The 21,033-nt window shown below is 37.2% G+C and overlaps 1 protein-coding gene across 16 annotated transcripts in view; it reads right to left on the bottom strand.

Moving 5' to 3' along the window:
- mef2aa (myocyte enhancer factor 2aa) overlaps nucleotides 1–13,995 on the bottom strand; it is a 121,851-nt gene extending 107,856 nt beyond the window's left edge. For 7 of the 16 annotated variants that reach the window (XM_051134346.1, XM_051134351.1, XM_051134352.1 and 4 more), the window contains exons 1-2: nucleotides 9,161–9,330; nucleotides 4,904–5,039 (exon numbers count right to left, since the gene is read on the bottom strand). The gene's annotated coding sequence lies outside the window, so the exon portion shown is untranslated. Of the gene's footprint in view, nucleotides 1–4,903; nucleotides 5,040–9,160; nucleotides 9,331–13,696 lie in introns of those variants that run through there. The other 9 variants (XM_051134353.1, XM_051134363.1, XM_051134356.1 and 6 more) reach the window with 4 other exon arrangements.
- Between the last annotated feature and the right edge of the window lie 7,038 nt (nucleotides 13,996–21,033).

The raw sequence follows: 21,033 nt of genomic DNA, 5'->3' as shown, positions 1-21,033 counted from the left end.
TCTGCGTCACTCCTCCGAGCCATCAGCCGTGCCTGTCTCCACCACGCATTCGCACGAGCCCACCTCAAAGCCACACTAGCTTGTGTGTACCATCAGTGACATCACGTGACAAATAAAGAGCTGAGAGAGAGATTTTCACAAGCTTTTAAAAGTTATTCTTTAGCATGTGTTCTGTTCCACACTCAGAAAGTCATTCAAAGTTGCTAGAGGAAAGTTGAACTTATCGATATGGATTTTTATTGTTAAGCATGCAAAACGTATAAAGCATTTACAATAATTGTGAAACAGAAAATGTATCTATTCAGAGCCAACTGAAACAAGCATTGAATTTAACTTCATTTAAGGAAAAATATACACATATACACACATAAATATACAGATTTATGTGCTTTTGGGGCAACTTGTGCTACAAGGTCAATATTGTAATCATGACAATATTAACTTCAATTTATATACAATTTATAAATACCATTCACGTCAGGGGTCAGTAGGATCACATATATAGGGCCCTATGACTTCCACGATGCGGAAACCCGGACGGAATCGCAGAATCCAGTCATAAAAATGGAATTTACTGTATAACATCAAACGTCACAGGATTTGGCAAATTTTGGATGAATAACTCTAAAAAAAAATAAGTCATTACACTTAAATAAAAATGGAATATAGACTGTCTGTGAATAGTAAGCCACAAAAATACTATTTAAATATGGATCCTGCATTTCCGCGTGTCTCTGTGTGAACGAATGGCACAGACGCTTGATTTACTAAAACATTATTTTTCACTGAATATTTACAAATGATTTACCAGAATTTATTTACCAGAAAAAATACACAATACTGTTTGTTTTGTTTTTTAAGAAAAACATAGAAATAATAATAATAAATACGTTTTTTTATAACATCAATTATTTAGAGATGATTTTGATTATTAAAATTTGGTAAAAATTTCAATCTTAATTTGAGAAAAAAAAAATTAAATGGACAAAAATAAGATGTGATTTTTGCTAAACTTTTCATAAATTGATGTTAAATTATGTAAATTTCATGATTTCAATTAGTTAGACATGCTTTTTGCTTAATAAAAATTTAATTTAAATATTTAAAAAGAATCCAGAAAAATTAAAATGGAAAAAAACTAAATGTAATTTTTAAAGAAACTGGTGTTAAATTGTGTATATTTCATAACATTTAATTTACCCATTAAAACCGAGTCTAGAAAAATTTAAAAAATCTAAAAAAAAAAATAAAAAAAAAAAAAACAGAATTTGGGAACAAATAAAACGGATTTCATAGGCCCTATACATATATATATATATATATATATATACATACGAATTTTCAGCAGCCATTACTCAAGTCTTCAGTGTCAAACCATTTTAATATGCTGTTTTCTTACTCAACAAACATGTCTTTATTTTTGCAAATACCGTGATATTTTTTTTCAGCATTCTTTGATGTTTTTTCAGGATTCTTTCTTGAAAGTTCAAAAGAACAGCATTTAATTAAAATAAAAATAATCTGTAAAACGATATACGTTTTTACTGTCTTGTGATCAGCTTATCATAAAACTGATTCTTCTGCAAATCAAAACTAAAATAAATAAATAATAAAAAAAAAAAAAGTCCCCAACAGAGGACAAAAATGATTTGCTGGATCCCAGAAGGATAAAGAAGCACTCTGATGACAAGTCCAACAACAGATAAAAGACATAATCCTGATCGAAGTGGCACTTCAAGATAAACCGGCACTCATAACGAAGCTTGTGTCAAGGCTAATCGCTGACCCGCAAAATGAGATAATCTACGGTAAGTTACCCTCCACGGACTAGACGGATTAGTGTTCTGCACTTGAAGGTTTTTTGTTTTGTTTTGGTCTGGTGTTGAGTAACATGGGACTCCTCCCTAAGCTGCCCTCTTAACCCTGAGAGGGCGGCGTGGTGGCAGGGTGAGGAGGCAGAGAGGAAGAGGATCAGTAGGGAAAGAGGATTAGCAGCTTTGGGCTGCTGCTCTGGCTCCAGCCACACACCCGTGATGCCGAGGACCCAGCCGCGGCCTAGAGCGAAAGGGACACCTGAAGCCGGGTCGCCAAGCGTGACCGCGTCTTCAGGAAGGGCGAAGGAGACAGGAAAGAGGCTGTCGATCCTTAAGCCGCTCTACGCTGCTCAGCAGGACATGTGCTGAGTGGACCGCATGGGTGGCTTACCGCCAGAGGTCACAGCCAAGGGCAGGGCAGTCGAAAGGTCAGCGTTAGCTGTTTCTTTAGACAATGCAGGCGTAGCTTTCCCATTGTGCAGTGCTAAAGAGGTAGATCATTCACGGCAGATGACATTCGCTATTAAAGGATTAGTTCACTTCCAGAACAAAAATTTACATATAATTTACTCACCCCCTTGAACTTCCAAAATGAAGTTTAAATGCAGCTTCAAAGGGCTCTAAACAGAGCAACAAGGGTCTTATCTAGCGAAACGATCATCCTACACTGCTGCAGAAGTACCAGCCAAGTGTTTACAAAGTCAAAAAAAGGTAAAACATGTAGGACGATACTGAAGTTGGGGGAGAAAATGTGATGGGAGTTTTTCGAAATACCCTAACTGTATTGAACAGGAGTGCACAGCATGCACATCACAGAGCTTTTCCTCAGAAAACATAATTTCTTTACTGAAGAAAGACATGAACGTCTTGGATGACAAGGGGCTGAGTAAATTATCTGTAAATATTTGCATGCTGTTACATCATGTACGTATGGTCAGAATCAAACTGGTCAAAAAGTTTGGCTGATGCTTACAACATTAAAATGATCTTCATATTGTTTAAATAGAAGCTTGATACAGTGTGGCTATGGTACTCTGGGACTACAGAGCCTCCATTAAACTTCTGATGGCCATTAATGTTTAATAGGCTTTAATGAACGTCAGAAGTTAAATGGAGATTATTGACAAATTGAATAAAGTTCTTGCACATTCACAACACTACAAAGATGAAAGTAGAAAGTTTGTGTTGACAACCGTTTCGGTTGGGTAGCGCTGACTACTTATCCCAGCGTTCTCGCCTAAATTTGGTTCTTGATAACCCAGACAGGCCCAACGGCTTTTCTAGGTAGTGACAAATACAGAAACATGAATACATTCAGCTGACGTGCGTCTAGCCAGATAATTCTCAGTTGTAAGTCCCTCTCACATGCTCTTATTTAATTATAATTTTGTGCGTGCGTTTTCGGCCCAGCCATTCTGCAATGCTGGCTATGTGCTTTAAATATGATTTAACCAATATTAACTCTGAAATCTTATCCACATGTCAAAAAGTAAGCTGTATTTTCATGTGGCGCGAAGGCCTGTGCCAACTTGGATGCTAATCCCCAAGCCAATGGTTTGGAAATCATCATCACTACATATTAAGAAGCTGCCTAATAAAGCTAAAACTGAGGAGCCTAAGAACCTGATAGATGGTTTTATTTGGCAAGCGCAGTGGAAACCTATTTACGGCTCGCAACAGACGCAGTTGTGTGTGCGTGAGGAGCTAATATTTTGATACACGTCTTAAATGATGGTTTTTCTGTTTGCCTAACATGTCCCTCATATCCTCTGGTAACTTATTTAGAATCAAAAGTGTGGCAATGTGGCGTGGTGGTGGGACAGGAGGCAGCCAGAGGTTTCTGGTTTTGGAGCTGCTACTTATGGGGTGACCCCGCTGGGACATCGTACATTCCGCTGGGTTAGAGAGCCGATCCAAAAACCACAGATAATAGAGAGGGAAGTCAGCGCAGACTCAAATCAACCGAATATATGCATGTGGATGCATATTCATAACTCTGCCCTTTATGGTGATAAAAGCAGCCCTTTTATCGAATAAGAAAAATCCTCAGAGATGTTCCCAGAGGAGGGAAAAAGGTCTGCGTTGCCCACACAAGCAAACTATGGCTCAAACATTATCTGCTGGGCTCAAGATTCTGCATCCTGCCTCCAGGTCTCACGGGAGAATGCTGGAATCTCCAGCTCAATGATAGGGTTCCAATAAACAATGAATCACGCTGCTCTGAGCAAGCGTGAAAGAGAGCCGTTGCACAAAAAGAAAACCGAGTGTGATTTAATGGACGTGGTGCAAAAGTACAGCACATTCCATAGGGCTGATCTGAAAAATATTTAGAACAGAACTGCTAAAGTGTCTTCACACCCCGGGAAAAAGAATAGGCCAGCGACGAGAGCGTTCAAACAAGTAATCATTATGACACGTCAAATGCAGACACAATGACGTCCCCTGAAAACGGCCTGTTTCCAGTAAGGATTGCACAAATGTGTCATTAAACTGTGTCATTGAGTGGTTTTGTTGTTACTTGTTTTGCTTTATACTGCGAACGCATGACGGCAAACTGACATTTCACTTAATATCCTTAAGCTTCCACACATTATCAGCAGCGACAATTAAAAAATGAATAACCCTTACTTCTAAAAAAACATGCAAACTAACAAAATTACATAGCAGTACCCTAGTTTTGAAAAGGTCCAGCCTCCGCTTGTTAAATAACATTTGTGGCTAACTTTGAGACTGAACAATGCATCCTTTGCCAGCTGCAGCTGACTCAAATAAGACACTTAAGAACAGGGTGTTTCGCTTTAAATTCAGCTAACGTGAAATTAAACGTCAAATTAAACACTACAGCTTCTGCATGGCCAGTGTGTAACTTCTATTCAGAACAAAACAAACAACTTGTTTTCAGCACAGTTTCTCCATATAAATCATTTCGTGCATGTAGACGACGGCAGGCACTCGACATTAGACGTCAACTGACCATATGGCACTGTATCATGTTTACTTCATTAGATTTAATACAAAAAAGTGAGCCTCTGCGTAATTAAAACAGATGCAGCGTTGTTTGACAGGAAGAGAAGAAGAGCTGGGCTTACCCTAACAAACGGAGCAGCACAATCCTCAGTCCTGGACCCAAAATATCCAGCCCAAGTCTTATTTACGTTCTTTCTTCCTTTGCTTTCAGTGCTGCTTGGAGCTTCCTGGTGCTTTCTCCTCCTCGGGTAAAATGCCCTGTTTGAGGGGGAAGGGAAGAGAGGAAAAGTGTTTCGCTCAGTGATTCAGAAGCATGGTGTAAACGCCAGCCTTCTCTTTCTGACAACCAGCGTTAATTGCAGATCAGACTCGCCCACACACTCCAGACTCTCTCTATTCACTCTCTCCTGGAAGGAGCTGAGAGCAGGCTGTGAGATTGGAGTGCTATGAACAGCACAGTGGGAGATGCTCTAACCCCCACCCTGCGCAACACCAATCACCACCTCTGGAGCTCGACTTTATTTCACAAGAACGGCACAGGCACGGACAGACGCCCATGGGACGACGCAAACTGACAGTGCGTCTGAGTGCATCATATAGCATACGCTATAAATCTGTTGCGTTACACCCAAAGAAAGTGTAAACTGCGCTCTACAGCAAGCCTATGGGAGAAATATCAAGAAGCGGGCCTGAGAAAACTTTTTACAGCCAAGGTGCACTCAGATCTCAAGTCACATGTCTGTTAGAATGGCGATTAAGGCTGTAACCTGGAAATCTTATTAGATACTGACTGCATCAACTACATTAGGGGCGACTGGGGTGATTTAGGAGCGATTTAAATCACTGGTGTCGTCAGTACCTAGTGATAAAGTAACAATACATCATAACAAAAAATGCTTTATTAACAGAGCAGGGCACCAGTTTCAAATGCGATCATATGCTTTATCGAATTTGAAAAGGGGAATGTTGGGTGAACCGCATTCAGAATATTAAAAGAAGTCCTTCGTTGACTAATTCATTGTCGAGTGTGTAAACAGAAAGCTATTGAGTTTCAGTGTGATGTTTTCAGTGCTGACTTTGCACCCATGTTTAGTTTGGGCTTATTAAACTATAATGAAGTCGCACAGAAAGCCAGATGGAAAAGTGTGATGGCATTATACACTTGACTGGGATATTAATTCTTTACAGTGTACCTCAGATGAAAACTAGGGCAGCAAAACACATTTAATTAAAACATATTTTAACACAGTTCGCGACAAAACAACATCAGTGTGTGCTACAAGCACAATATTTCAGTCAAAATGCACAGATCAAACAATCAAAAAGAAGCAATTCTGATACCTGTCCTTTACAATTTCATATTCGCTTATGATTATGGGTTCAACTTTATGTTAAGTGTCTTTAACTACTATGTGCTTACATAAAAAAAGAACTGCATTTATGTTATCATGGAAAATGCTTGGGCTGCTTTTGAGGTGCAATATGTGCGTAAACATAGGTTTCACATTATGGTTAGGTTTAAGGGTGAGTTAAAGAGTAGAGGTAGATTTTATAATTGTAGAGTAATTACAGAAATTAATTACTGTCATGCATGTGCTTTTTATATACAAGTACATAATATAGGTAACATATAATTAATGTACACAAAACATACAAATGTATCACATGCTTACTTGAAATAGTAGACACTTAAATATAAAATGGGTCTAAACCTTGATTTTTTTATTTTATACAGTTGAAGTCAAAAGTTTACATACACCTTGCAGAATCTACAAATGTTAATTATTTGACCAAAATAAGATGGATCATACAAAATGCATTTAGTACCGAATATTCCACATAAAAAGCCACTTACATATAGTTCTCAAGAGAAAATAATAGCTTTTCATTTATAAAAATGACCCTGTTCAAAAGTTTACATACACTTGATTCATAATACTGTGTTTTTACCTGAATAATCCATAGCCGTTTTTTTTTTTTTTTTCGTTTTTTTTGAGTGATAGTTGTTCATGAGTCCGTTGTTTGTCATTAACAGTTAAACTGTCGGCTGTTCTTCAGAAAAATCCTTCAAAATCTATGGTTTTTCAGCATTTTTGTGTAGTTGAACTCTTTCCAAAAATGACTGTATGATTTTGAAGACAAATGAGGGACTCATATGCAACTATTACAGAAGATTCAAACGCTCACTGATGCTTCAGAAGGAAACACGATGCATTAATTTTAAGATCAGGGTAAATGTAATGCTACTTTAAAAACAAGAAAGCACTAAATAAGCACTCGTTTTTTGTTTTTTTTTGCACTTCATTTTCTGTTATACCCTCTCTCTGTTCAGCTCGAAATATTGAACTAATCAATGAATCTATGGTGTGCTGGGCCCTGACTACTGCTTGTAAGCCTCTTAAAAGCTGAACAATCAGTGGGACAGACAAACATTTTTCCTGAGGTCATTTTCATGATGATGTACCGTGACCTGATTGCCTGCCTCGTGTGGCTCGTAATTACAATGCTTGTCAGACACAAGCAATGAGCAACCTTAAGAACACAGCCCAATTTAGCCTTTGACATTTGGACAACAGGTCGAGGCATCGTGGGTTACTTTGGTACTGGTTTTAACAATTTTATATATTTATCAATATAAAATATCGATGCCTAAAACATTCTGTGAAGGTCAAAATGACATATCATCTTGTAATGTTGTGTTTAAGGCGAGTCTGAGGCACTTTACCGATAACTAAATGGCGGGCTACAGGGCCATTAACAGAGGCATGTGTAATCTTACAAGCACAAGTACTACACTCTCTGCCTCTGGATGATTAGGTTGTTCCTTCACTGTGTACGTCAAAGTCAGCAGCTCTTACAGAAAGGATACACACACAAAAAAAGATTTACAGTGAATGCTTGTTGTACATAAAGGAAAAGCATTTAAAGCACTGATGTTTTTTTTTTATTTGACCTTAGTTTGTCTCTGTATAGTTTGTCTCTGTCCAGTAAACAATAAGAGAAACACCAAACTACTTTAATACGATCAGTTTTAAATTTCATAAAGTGAAACCGTATTAGTCTAGATTATTTTTTTTACTAATAACAAGGAATGACCCCATTGTTGCCTAATGGCAAAACTAAACATGAATGAAATTAAAATTACATTTAATTGAATAACTTTAATGCAGTAATGACCTTGCAGTCACAATGAGTCACAATCATGTACCACACAATAGCTAGACCTCTCACTAGTTTGTAACTAGATCTTGTGACTTCAAGAATAACATTAAATCACAAGTGAATTTAATATGCTATTATAAACTAATTGATGGCATCAATTTACACTTGTCTCAGTTTATTCACTAACATACAGTATTGAGAGACTAATAAACCCTGCGACGCTTCACCAATGTGACACTTCGTGCCGTTACTGGTGTCAACTATCCAAAGCTCTGCAAGAGACCAGCACCATCTAGATTTCAGAGAGAAAACTATCTGCAATCACTTCCAAATTTCAAAATCATTCGCATAATTAAAAATTCAATAACTTTGCCTATTCATAAAGCGGTCGGACGTGCTTTAGATGGTTACGAAGGTAAAGTCCTACTATTAAACCCTGTTGACTTTGTGTGTGTTTAATGTGTCCTAAAATGTAAAACATTTACTAATCACAATTTAAAGCGTCCGAAGTACAATAAATTACTATAAGTAGTTTTCTCTGCTAGTTTGGGCGTTTTGAACAACTGTTCCGTCCAAAAACCAACATAGAGTTAAATAAATATCTGTCTTGCAACTTCATCCAGTCTGCCAACACATTCGGAGTCAAAACAAAGTAAAGAAACATTATGTCACACGGGTCCTGAAGTAGATTTTTGCCTGTTCTTAAGTTCTAAAGCTCTGCAGGTGACCCTCTTCAACAACTGATACTATCTGAGTATTCAGAAGCGAAAGCTTAACGGTTTGCAAAGTATGTCCACACAAATTCTAACTTTACAGTAAATACCTCACTATCTGCTGGCTTTCCTAACATCTCTCGCTTTCAAACCACTCTCCAGAAATGCTTAACACCGCCCGTAAAATAATGATGCGAGACTATAGAGCGCTACATTTGCCAAGTGTCAAAGTGGACTGAACCCAAAACCACGCACGACCTCTTCTCCACAGAGAATTACGAGCACGAAAAACATTGTTGTCCTTCAGTCTGGAGCTCGCGACTCGGCACCAAACCCGTCCAGACGTGTTGACGACCACTGAGACACACATATGACAAACATGTTTAGCTTCCCAAACGAACTGTAACGCGTTTAATTTGCGCTCATCCAGTCTGACTCCACGACTCCCTCCTCTCTCTCTTGACTCCGCTGCTGTGTAACATTGTTGCTATTTTTGCGACTCACCTTTTTTTCTTCGCGGTCCCCCTCGCTGTATATAGATACTGTGTATCAGTGACTCCCGTGGATACACTGTGACATAAATGTATTTTCAGTCACATTGACACACGGCTTCTATTTTCGGGAGCTGAGCTGACAAACTCAGAAGAAGCAGCAGTCGCTCTTGTCACAACATAAGCTCCTCCCCTAATATGACGAAGACGAGACGGAGTCAACCTCCTACGGCAAGCCTTTTTAACATATATATTTTAAAACTAAGTAGCGTACATCTATCGCCACATTACTGTTACGTATTTTTATGATATGAAATAGTAACTATGTTCTTATTCGGTTTCACTAGTACCTAACCTTTAATCACCAGCCGGGTTTCCATCTTAAGTTTTAAAGTGAAATCAACTTATGTGCAAAAATGGAATATCGCATAAAAAAAATCCAAAGAGGACAAAGTCAATAAACTGCCACTAAATTTCACTAAAAAAAACTAGGAGAAGCCACTGAATATAATAATTTTCCTATTTATAATTACTCAGAGAGAGCAGACGAAACAATAAATGCAGTCACGGCTTTCAGAGGCGGATGCCAGCTGTTTGGGAAGGCAGTCTTGTGAAACAGTTCTAGGAGGCAATTATACAGAAATACTTCGACGACAGACTTTGCTCAGGCATTTCAGAATGACCATTTCAGATGTTGTGCAATGAGATTAGTCCGCTGGTCACCCAAGTTATTTCGTCCCATACCGCAAAGTCGCATTACTTTTTTGGTGCGCGTGGAGAAATGTATTCGCAAAATGCGTTCCCAACTGCCATTGTTCACATTAAACCCTTTTTGGCCACCTCAAACAAGTGTACTTGTTTTTGCAAATTAAGGGATTTTTTTATTCATTTATTCAAATTTTGGCATTTCCATGCATCACTTCTGGTGCGGTACTTCAAAATGCACATAATGGAAAAACAGCTATAAATAGGTCTAATAGTGTCTTATTATTAATCGTACCACTTACTGGAATCTATAGCACTAGTACTTATTTATTACATAGTAGGCCTACTGTACACTTTGAAGACACTAGTGCAAACTCCACTTGTTACTAGTCACCACTATCTCACTATATGCATTTTTACTTATATTTTATGTAATGACTAGTATTTTTTATTACTAGTATTTAATTTAGTAGTTTAAGTAAAAGTGGAAAAAGAATCAAAAATAACTTGAAAACAATGGCAACTAGTCAGAAGTGCACAGTCATTATCTAAACCACAAGATCTCCAGAGTTCAATGGAAGAAGATAAACCATTTCAGGATGGCTGCTAGTAATAAATAAATAAATACTGGTAAAACTTGTCACTACTGGGTTGCTTTGTAGTAAATAGCCACATACGGTTAAAATAGATTTTATTTCTATATTTAGTCTTAAGGACTAATTGTTACTTGAGCTTGCCATAAACGCCGCCTCCTCATCCTCCACCTCCTACTCTACTCGTGTCTCATCTCCAGTTTAAAAACAAATATGAAAAACTCAAGAACAGCGTCTTAAACATGTCGAAAACAACACAAAAGAACTCGGACACTTTGTTTGTGTCATACGTAAAAAGCGAAAAAGCAAGTAACCGCTCGACGTGAGGTGAGAAAGAAAGGAAACGGCTCCCTAACCGCCACACCATGACATCACCGTGCTTAACAGTTTGAGAAAGCGAGGAAACAACGCGTATAGCCAACTATATGTGCATGTGATAGAATCGAGGAAGTGACACTTAAGACACTGCCGCGCAAAAAGTTAACAAAGACATCACTGCTGTGTAAAACCCTCCACAGCAACGATTACTGCCCGCTTGTTAAAAGCCCGTTACGTCCGGAACAATTTTAATATTTATTATGGTTGTTAGACTGGCACTACCTTAGATACGATTGACGTAAGTTCTATAAAACAACAGTAACAATAGGGTCAGTGCGTTTGAAGTGACATGTTTCTCCTCCAATCGAATCCCTCAGCGGCTTGTCAGTGACCAATCAGAAGGAAGAGGTTGGCTGCGTTTTACGTTGCATGTGGCAGTGTCACGTGTAGTTGTAGGATCTGTGGACGAGGTGTGGTACTGAACATGAGTTGTTTTTGCTGGGACTTAAAGGGAATTTGTATTACCACCGTTTTACCACATGTGAAACAGGACACTCAGGAGATCAAAGGAAGTACAACATGTTAAAACAATGCAAAACAGTTATACAAAGACTAATAAATAATACAAACCAGAATGAGTTTGGGGCCTTTGTAAATGATTTATATTTTTAAAATTCAGTTTGTAGAGGCCTAACTGAAATACAGCGAGAGTGTCATCACTTTCATAACTTTCTAATCCGCAGTTTAACTTGTGTAACGACACAGACAAAATCGGCAGGTGATTACTAACACACGCTGACCTCAATATCCAGTGTTTTAAGCACTTTGAGTTTTAAACCTGTACATAAATCTTAGATGTAAGTATAAGCTATCAAGGATTCATACAACAATCAAAATTGGCAGCTTACCCGCCTATATTTCATCTTAAGAACATCTTTGAACTTTTTTGCACTTAGAGTAAACAGATGTTCACAGCATGAATATAATTTATCAACAATTTAGCAGAATTTTAGAACGTTAATAAATCTTTTCCTCACTGATTCTTCCTAACAACATCTGAAAATGTAAAAATGTAAAAGTACCTAATTTTATCACTTTCTTAGGACAAGAACCAGTGAACTACAATAGAAGATGTATCTATAGAATCCAAAGCAAACTCATACCGCAGTAAGTAATCCCTGGAAAATGGCTATGGATATTGATGAAATCCCTGATTATGTGCCCTCTGTGACTTCACATTTTTTTACATTCTATTTGAGGCCTTGTAAAGCTGGAGCTGTACGTAAAAATAGTCCCAACAGGGCAAGGCACATACTCTGGATCCCCTGTGCAAACACCCATTGGCACCAGAACCCTAACAAACCACACTGAACACTCAGCCACCTGTGGTCTAGAGATTAGCTAGAAAGAAACACATTTTGTCCTTCGTACATCCAATTTAGTATTTAATCAGATGTAACTGAAAATACAGTAGATAATAGCCAGTAAGCAGAGTGTAAAGATTATGAAATGCAAAATTATTTTTTTAAGTTATAGCAATTTAAAAAAAAAAAACAATCTGATTTACTTAATATAATAAAATATGATTCGGATATAGCAGTAAACAACTAACACTGAATATACACTACCAGTCAAAAGTTTTTGAACAGTAAGATTTTTAATGTTTTTTAAAGAAGTCTCTTCTGCTCATCAAGCCTGCATTTATTTGCAGTAAAATATTGAAATATTTTTACTATTTAAAATAACTTTTCTATTTGAACATATTTTAAAATGTAATTTATTTCTGTGATTTCAAAGCTGAATTTTTAGCATCATTACTCCACTCACATGATCATTCAGAAATCATTCTAATATTCTGATTTGCTGCTCAAAAACCATTTATTATTATTATGATGATGATGATGATGATGATGTTGAAAACAGCTGAGTAGAAGTTTTTCAGGTTTCTTTGATGAATTGAAAGTTCGGAAGAACAGCATTTATCTGAAATAGAAATTGTAACATTATAAATGTCTTTTGTAACATTATAAATGTCTTTATCATCACTTTTGATCAATTTAAAGCATCCTTGCTAAATAAAAGTATTAATTTCTTGATGATTTCTTTACCAAAAAAAATTATACTGACCCCAGGCTTTTAAATGGTATAGTGTATAATGTCACAAAAGCTTTTTATTTCAGATAAATGCTGATCTTTGGATCTTTCTATTCATCAAAGAATCCTGAAAAAAGATTTTGTTTTAAATACGGATAATAATAATAATGCAAAAATACTTCTTGAACAGCAAATCAGCATATTAGAATGATTTCTGAAAGATCACGTGCCACTGAAGACTGGAGTAATAATGCTGAAAATTTAGCTTTGATCACAGGAATAAATTACATTTTAAAATATATTCAAATTGAAATTAGTTATTCTAAATCGCAAAAATATTTCAAAATTTTTCCGTTTTTGCTGTACTTTGGATCAAATAAATGCAGGCTTGGTGAGCAAAAGAGACTTCTTTAAAAGACATTAAAAATCTTACTGTTCAAAAACTTTTGACTGGTAGAGAATTCATATACTTCAATATATTTAAAAAAAAAAAAAATCTTCCTAGAAAATTAGTTTCCTCTATTCACAGTATAATTTTTTATTCAAGTAAAATGAAAGTGGTGCAATCCTGCAAAAATGTTACAATCTGCCATGATAGAGTTTGTTGCACTTTTTTGATGACTTCAAGCATAATTATGATGAAGAAAACAGAAAATACACACACAAACATGCTTTTCTATATTACCGTGCATTCATTTTATTAATCTGAAGTATGATTTTTCTACTTGCATTATTCCGTTACTTACCAATCACAAGCAGTCAGGTCATGTGTTAAAATTTTGTATACAATGCATCTCCCCCATTGCCCCTCCCCATCTCTGAATGGATGTGTGTCTCACCTGTTTCTTGCGATGATCGATTAGCTTCACAGAACCTGCTGCTAAGGCCTTCCTCAGGTATCTTTCTCAGGTGTGCTGCTCTTACTTTCTTTATTTCCCTTGTATTATTTCAGTTTTCTCTCTTTCTGTCTGCCTTCCTCTCTCACGTTCTCCCTTTCTCTCTTTCGCTTTCTATCTCCTTTTTGCTTTCCTCAAAGCCAGACCAGCTGGCTTTGGACGGCTTTCTTCCTGCCCCTGTGAGGCCTGACTTCACACTCTCGTCCCTGGGTCTTTCTGCCGGAAGGGAGCTGGGCGACAGAAGTTTGAAGGGTAGGATCCCAGATGGACGCTGACATGCTGGGCATGCGTGTATGTGACAGGGCTTGGCTCAGGGGAGTGGTGGACCAGCCGCAGCTGTCACTCACCAATACCGAGGGTGTTAGATGTGTTTTGTGTGGATATTATTATTAATAAAAGCGAAAAATTGTGCTGATCTGAGAACAACAATGCCTGACTGTTCACAAGAGATGGAAGAAAGAAGGAAAGAACTCCCTGTTGGTTCTCTTTCTCATAATGAAGACTTGCCAGCGCCACCACCAATGTTTCAAAGTGTCATTTTTTGGCCAACAGAAGTCATCTAAACGTGAGCCATCAACATTTGAGCAAGATTTCTATGCCATAAAATTGTGGGTTCAACAAAATATGAAAAATAAGCCAGCTGAAGCACTTATTTTTCCCTTTCAGCTAAAGTTAAAGTTTCGTATTGATAGGTCATAAAGACCTAGAGAATTGCAGTGGGCTTTATAAAACATACTCAAATAGAAGACAGCTGACATTTTCAGCATTGTACCAGACCACAAATAGCTCCAGACTGCTTAGATACTACAGCACCAATTAAATAAAGGATCTTATAATATCGCTCATATAACAGACTATTAGAGCACCGTAGTCAAGTTGGAGTTTCTGTCTGAAGTTTCTTTTTGAAGAACAGGCTCCTTGGACTCATAAATACACTGAAGGTCACTGTTTTGACGGCGGATTCTTGATTAACACATCATTACAATTAGAGCTAAACTTTCAAATATCCCGCTTATTGTCCACAGTTCACAATGCACCAGGTATCATGAAGTGAAAACACTTACAGCATTTATAATTCTAGGTTAATGTTAAATTCTACAAACTAATACAATTTTAGACATAAAAAGGCTGAAAAATTCTTGTTAGTTGTTAGTTCATAATAACGCATTTACTAATGGTATGAACTGAACTTTATAGTGAAGTATTAATAATAACGTCATTCTTCACACTTTTTATTTTAAATATCACCATCCACACACTTGTTGAAGTGGTCTTTACCAGAGCAGACAGAGCCTAAAGACAGGACGATGAAATAAAGGGAGGAACTAGAATAGCGCAAAGGTACATCAGTATGTCTCTGTGCAGATTGAGTCTGTGCATTAGATAACTTTGCAGAGGCTCTAAAAATACCCTGTGTCTCACAGTCTGGCTCTGTTCTCTCATTACTGCACGTAATTAACACTGAGCATGCCCTGCCAGCACTGAGTAGCGCAGCACCGCACAACTGTCACATACTCATGCATCTATGTAACATATCTAATCAAAACCTCCGAAGTTTTCACCAACTACTTTTTCTCCTTTTGTTCACTCTGAAGTAACTAATATCGGAGCTTGTAATTATACACCTGACACTCTCACAACTTTTAATTTCCATTTTTACCTCACAACGTAGAGATGTGGTAGGTTAGCGTATCCTTCAAATCATCCCGGTTTCAACGGCTTACAGACAGCTGCTTCCAGAGACAATAAAAGCCTTTTAATTTGCCCACCATTTGTTGAAGTTACTGTACAGCACCATTTATATGAGAGAAAGAGTGCCATTTTGTACGAGCCGTAGCGAGTTCATTAAAAATTGAGCAAGGTCAGAAATGAAACCATTCCTTCCATTTTTCATTCAGTCCTTAATATCAAGAATCATTTAATTAATCTCGCAAAATGGCCTCAAATTAATTCACTTTGACACATGGCTGTCGAGTAACGTGACTAGAGATCTTTTTGATAAACAAGATTGAAACTGAGGAGCATCAACAGAAATTATCTCTTGTTAAACTTTAGGATACGGAGATTTTTATCTCATGTTTTTTAATAATACTTTTAAAAAGTCTAACAATGTTAAACTGTTCACTTCGAGTTGTTAAATGCAATAAAACTGAAAGGAAAAGACCTAATAATTTTATTACCTCATAAATGCTTTCAGGTTTTCCAAACCACTTGTTTGTTATTTTCAGATCCTATCTAATCTCCAATATACAATGCGTAATAAATCATTCATGTTTGCCTTGACACAACCTTCGTGATAATGTTTTGGTCAGATGGCCTCTGCTTGTATTCAAGTGCCCTCTATCTAATGCAGTCCGTTATCAAGCAAAATATTGAACACCTTTCTCTAAAAAAGCTAAACAAAAGTGTAATAGGAACAATCAATATCATTGTGCACTTTACAGTACCTTAAGTTAGGACAGTGAGGTAGACACCATAAAAAGCAATTGATCAATAAGGCCAAACACAGAACTAAAACACAGACGCTTTTATCACTTCACAAAGACCTTGTACTGAAATCATTAACACATGACCAAAGACTTTGCAGAGAAGATGTTCATTGAACACCTGACACAAGTACTGTACATCACTTACTGCTCAACCACACTGCAAAATTGTCATGGCATACTAAGAATTGAAACTGCAATAGGGGCAGTTTAACCAATTAGAAATTATTTACAAGGTAAAACGAAAATTGTATGTGACCAACACCAACCGAACTAGCATTTTAGGACGAAGAGGCAAAACAGAACTTGATTCAGTACTCGCATTATGTTTTCTGTGCACATAGCTGCAATGTTTGGAAGGCCAAATGGTTCAAAAACATATGAATTTTAACGCATCAATAACATGTAAAATATGCATATTTACACGCATCGCACGCCTTAAATATGCGTTGTTCATGCATGAAATACCAGTACGTAAATAACACGTTTAAAGAGACAGTTCACCCAAAAATGAAAATTCTGTCATTAATTACTCACCCTCATGTCGTTCCAAACCCATAAGACTTTTGTTCGTCTTTCGGAACACAATTTAAGATATTTTTTATGAAATCCGAAAGCTTTCTGATCCTCCACAGACAGCAAGGGTCCTACCACATTCAAGGTCCAGAAAGGTACCAAAAACATAAACAAAATAGCCCATGTGACATCAGCGGTTCAATCATAATTTTATGAAGCTACAAAAATACTTTTTGTTGGTGAACGAAAAAATGGTGAATAAAGTTAATTTAGTTTATTTGCACATAAAAAGGACCCTTGCTTTCTATGGAGGGTCAGAGAGCTCTCGGATTTCATCAGAAATATCTTAATTTGTTTTCCGAAATGAACGAAGGTGGGTTTGGAATGACATGAGGGTCAGTAATTAATGACAGAATTTTCATTTGTGGGTGAACTATTCCTTTCATGCATGAAATATGCGAATAAACATGCTAAATATGCATATTTTTCATGTTGTTGACGTGTTAAAATTCGTGTTTTTTAACCATTTGGCTTTCCATAGCAAAGCACACTCATACAGTGAGGCGTGTTTCAAACAGTGCGCGAACACCGAACTGAATCCTTTGCATCTCCATAAAATTATGTCAAAATACACATCTCGACAATCATTCTGTTAAATGCAGTTGATAATGTCTCAATTGAACGACAACAGCTGAAGAGAAATCGGATGTGTATCATTATATTCGGTCCATACATAAGGTCTTAAAGGGACAGCAGCCTAATGCTAATCAAACAAAAAATACAGCTTTGACAAAGATTAATCTACATTTAATTTATATAGTGAACACTATGCAGTGATATTTTACACTTAATTAGTACATTTCTGTACCTGAATACTACTGTTGGACCTTATTTTATTCGTAGCCTTGTTCTGTTGTATTTATCTCTACTTGCAATTTGTGTATTTGTTCTTATTTTTTACTGGCTGTTCACTTGTCTTTAATCATGTTTGATCTTTCTTAGTTAGGCTAGTAGTATTTTTTTGCCGCAATATCGAACAAGTATTTAGCTTAATGGAAAGCAAGGTTATATTGAAAAATTTTTTTCGATAAATGATCCAATCCGTGACTCAAAAAATTTAATATGATCCAAACCGTGGGTTTTGTGATCTGTTGAACTACTAGCAGTAACTTTTCATTCACATGATCTGTTCATGAAACCTTTTTTTATTATTATCACAATGGAAACCACTTAAAAGAGACATATTTATGCCCCTTTTTACAATATGTAATATAAGTCTCAAGTGTCCCCAGAATGTATCTGTGAAGTTTCAGCTCAAAATACCCCACAGATCATTTATTATGTCATTTTGAAAATGCCTATTTTGAGTGGACCCAGAAACACTGTTTTCGTGCATGTCTCTTTAAATGCAAATGAGCTGCTGCTCCCCACCCATTTTTCAGAATAGGACTGTGCCTTTACAGCTCATACCTCGGATACTCTACTAAAAACATATGTTTGCTTTTGATTATCATGTCTTTTGTGCTGAAATCATGCGTTTTAATCCATATTAGTTTAAAAATCTGGTTTTCTGACCGCACACGTTCAAAGCATGCACAGCGAAAGCGGCTGTCACACGGCATGTGAGTTGTAAATCTTAAAAAACTCTTTCTCTTTTATGTCTTATTGCACTTAAAGAGTCAAATCCACACAAGTTTATGTTAATAACACACAAGTTACAAAAACAGTCGGTTATGTCTGTGAAGGTAAACAGCTGGGAAAGAAATTGTATGTTTATATTAGATCAGTGTGGCAGCAGTGTAATATACAGTGAATAAATCGATAAATCCACTGCTCTCTTGTCTCCTCTGAGACTGGGACTTTGCTTGAACTTTTACCATGCTGTTACAACTGGTACACCATTGTCGCTTGCGAAAACAAAATTTGCCACCATGGGTGGAAACGTGCAGATTAATGGGCGGTAATATTACATTAAGATCCCCTTTCCACATCATCGGGGGAGCAAAATCTGAAGCAACCTTTTTCACGTTTTCTGTAGATGCACTGAAGACCCAGTTATAGCACTTAAACACAGAAAAGATTTTTATGATATGCCACCTTTAAAGCATAACACACAGAGAATTACAGATGTTCAAACAAAATGTGTTACAAGACTTTAACAAGAAACAAAGTTTCTGTTTGTTTTACTCCTGAAGCATCCCAACATGCTCACTGATTAACGTCTGAAAGTCGTATAAAATGCATAAAGGCAGATCCCCAGGGAAAACTCCCATGTGATTTTCACTTGCTCTTATAACCTGACTATAATCACTGTGGCTTTGTCTGCAGAAGGAAAGATCTGTGGATTCGCTTGTCTACATTCCAGATGTTAACCTCAGAAGTAATACATCAAATAATCATGCTGGAAAAAGCTCCAGTAACACTTTCCCAAATAACATTGTGGAGTTACTGAAAAAAAAACACTCTGCGATATGATATTTGAGATGATGTAAAAGTGATCATTCTTGTGGATGATCCTTTTTACACTGTCTTAAAAAAAAATCTAGACCGATGCTTTTCCTTCCCATTTTTTCTGTGCATAATGCTGTAGAAAATGAATTGTGTTAAGCTCATAAAGCAAGTTTACATTTGTTTTTTCCTTGTTTTGGGATTAGAGAGGTAAGCTTTTGTTTTATTAACCTCCTCAATTTAAAACAGCCAGTTGCAATCAGGCAATTTGACTCATACCACAGACCATTCATCTCATTGCCAACCTAATCCATGAAAAGGACTTATGTATTCATGTCTTACAAATGTGCTTGAGTAAAATCCTTTGGCAAGAGCGAGGCGGCAGAAGAAAGAGCTCTCTGTGCTGTAATAAGCCCTTGAAATTAACCAGCCTCGTAAATGCTTTGTCTCTTGTACTCGACGCGCAGGAGCTAGCATCCCTCCGCCAGGCGTGAAGTTTAGCAATTGTCCTCCCTCCCCGTTCCTATCCGTATGATTTTTTTCTTTTTGGAGACAGACAGAAGGTGCTAGGGACATGTTGTTGTGCATCTCACACAGGTAATAAATTTGTGTGTCAGGCCTGCACGTCACAGATTAAGCGTGTTTTGTTTGGGAATGATTTATGAGTGTGATGTCGGTGATGCACTTGGCAGTGAGGAGCTGAGCTTCTGATGATGGTGCTGCAGTAGCAGGTGGGGTGGGGTGGAGAAAGGGGAGGGGAGCAAAATGTCGGATTTGTATTACAGGAAGACTGATCTGTAGGTTCTCGGAGGATGCCTGCTGTAGCGCATACCTGTGCCATTAATCACGCCGAAGCCTCTGGGCCCCATGCGCATGTGAGCTGCCCCGGCCCGTGGTGCACCTCCTCCACCTTTTCTCCACAGGCTCATTCTACGTGTTGCCTGGAAACTGCAACAAAGTCTTCGGTCTGGTCTCGCCCTCTTTGGGTGTTTGGGAGCCCTTTACTGCTCCCTCAGGATAGGGAGGCTCACTACGGTTAGTATATACTCTTCGAACACCAGAATAACAGACATGAGGTAAGGACTCTCACCCTCTGGGTTTCCCAGACTCATGGGTGACCAGTGGCGTTCTGAAAATCTGCCAGTATTCGTCACTCTGCGCAAATAAATGGGAGAGTAAATTAGGCCTGAAAAGTTAATCAGCCATGATTCAATCCAATCATTGCAGCCTCTTAAATTCATATTTCAAGCTGGTCGAAGACAGAGACACATCTTCCTCTAACTTCACCATGAAAACATCTTACATGTAACGGCATTACGTATTTTAATTACAAAATAAATGTAACTGTAACACATTACTGAGAAAAAATCTCATTAAATAACAGTTCTCAGAATGATCTCAAAGTAAAAATAGGTGCTAAAGTCTGATTTTTTAAAATTTAATTATTATCATCATAATTCAAGTGATGAAGAATTTTGAAAGTCTGATGGTAATCAGTGTTGACTTCCAGTGTTGGGCATGTTACTTTAAAAAAGTAATTAGTAATAGTTACATTTTACAAATAGTAACTGAGTTAGTGCTGAGTTACATCATTATAAAAGTAACTAATTATGAAAGTAACTATTGTTTACTTTTTTAAAAAACAGTGTTTAAATATGTCAAATAACTTGGATGCCCCCAGTATTAAATATGTTGAATGAAATGATGAAGAATTTTGAAAGTCTGACAGCAATCAGTGTTGACTACTAGTGTTCTTAGTTATAGTTATTATTTACTTCGTACAAATAGTAACTGAGTTACATAATTATAAAAGTAACTAAATACCAGGGA

This window comes from Labeo rohita, chromosome 18 (assembly GCF_022985175.1).
Source record: "Labeo rohita strain BAU-BD-2019 chromosome 18, IGBB_LRoh.1.0, whole genome shotgun sequence".
Taxonomy (NCBI): Eukaryota; Metazoa; Chordata; class Actinopteri; order Cypriniformes; family Cyprinidae; genus Labeo; species Labeo rohita.
This window is presented reverse-complemented; position numbering and strand designations above follow the sequence as displayed.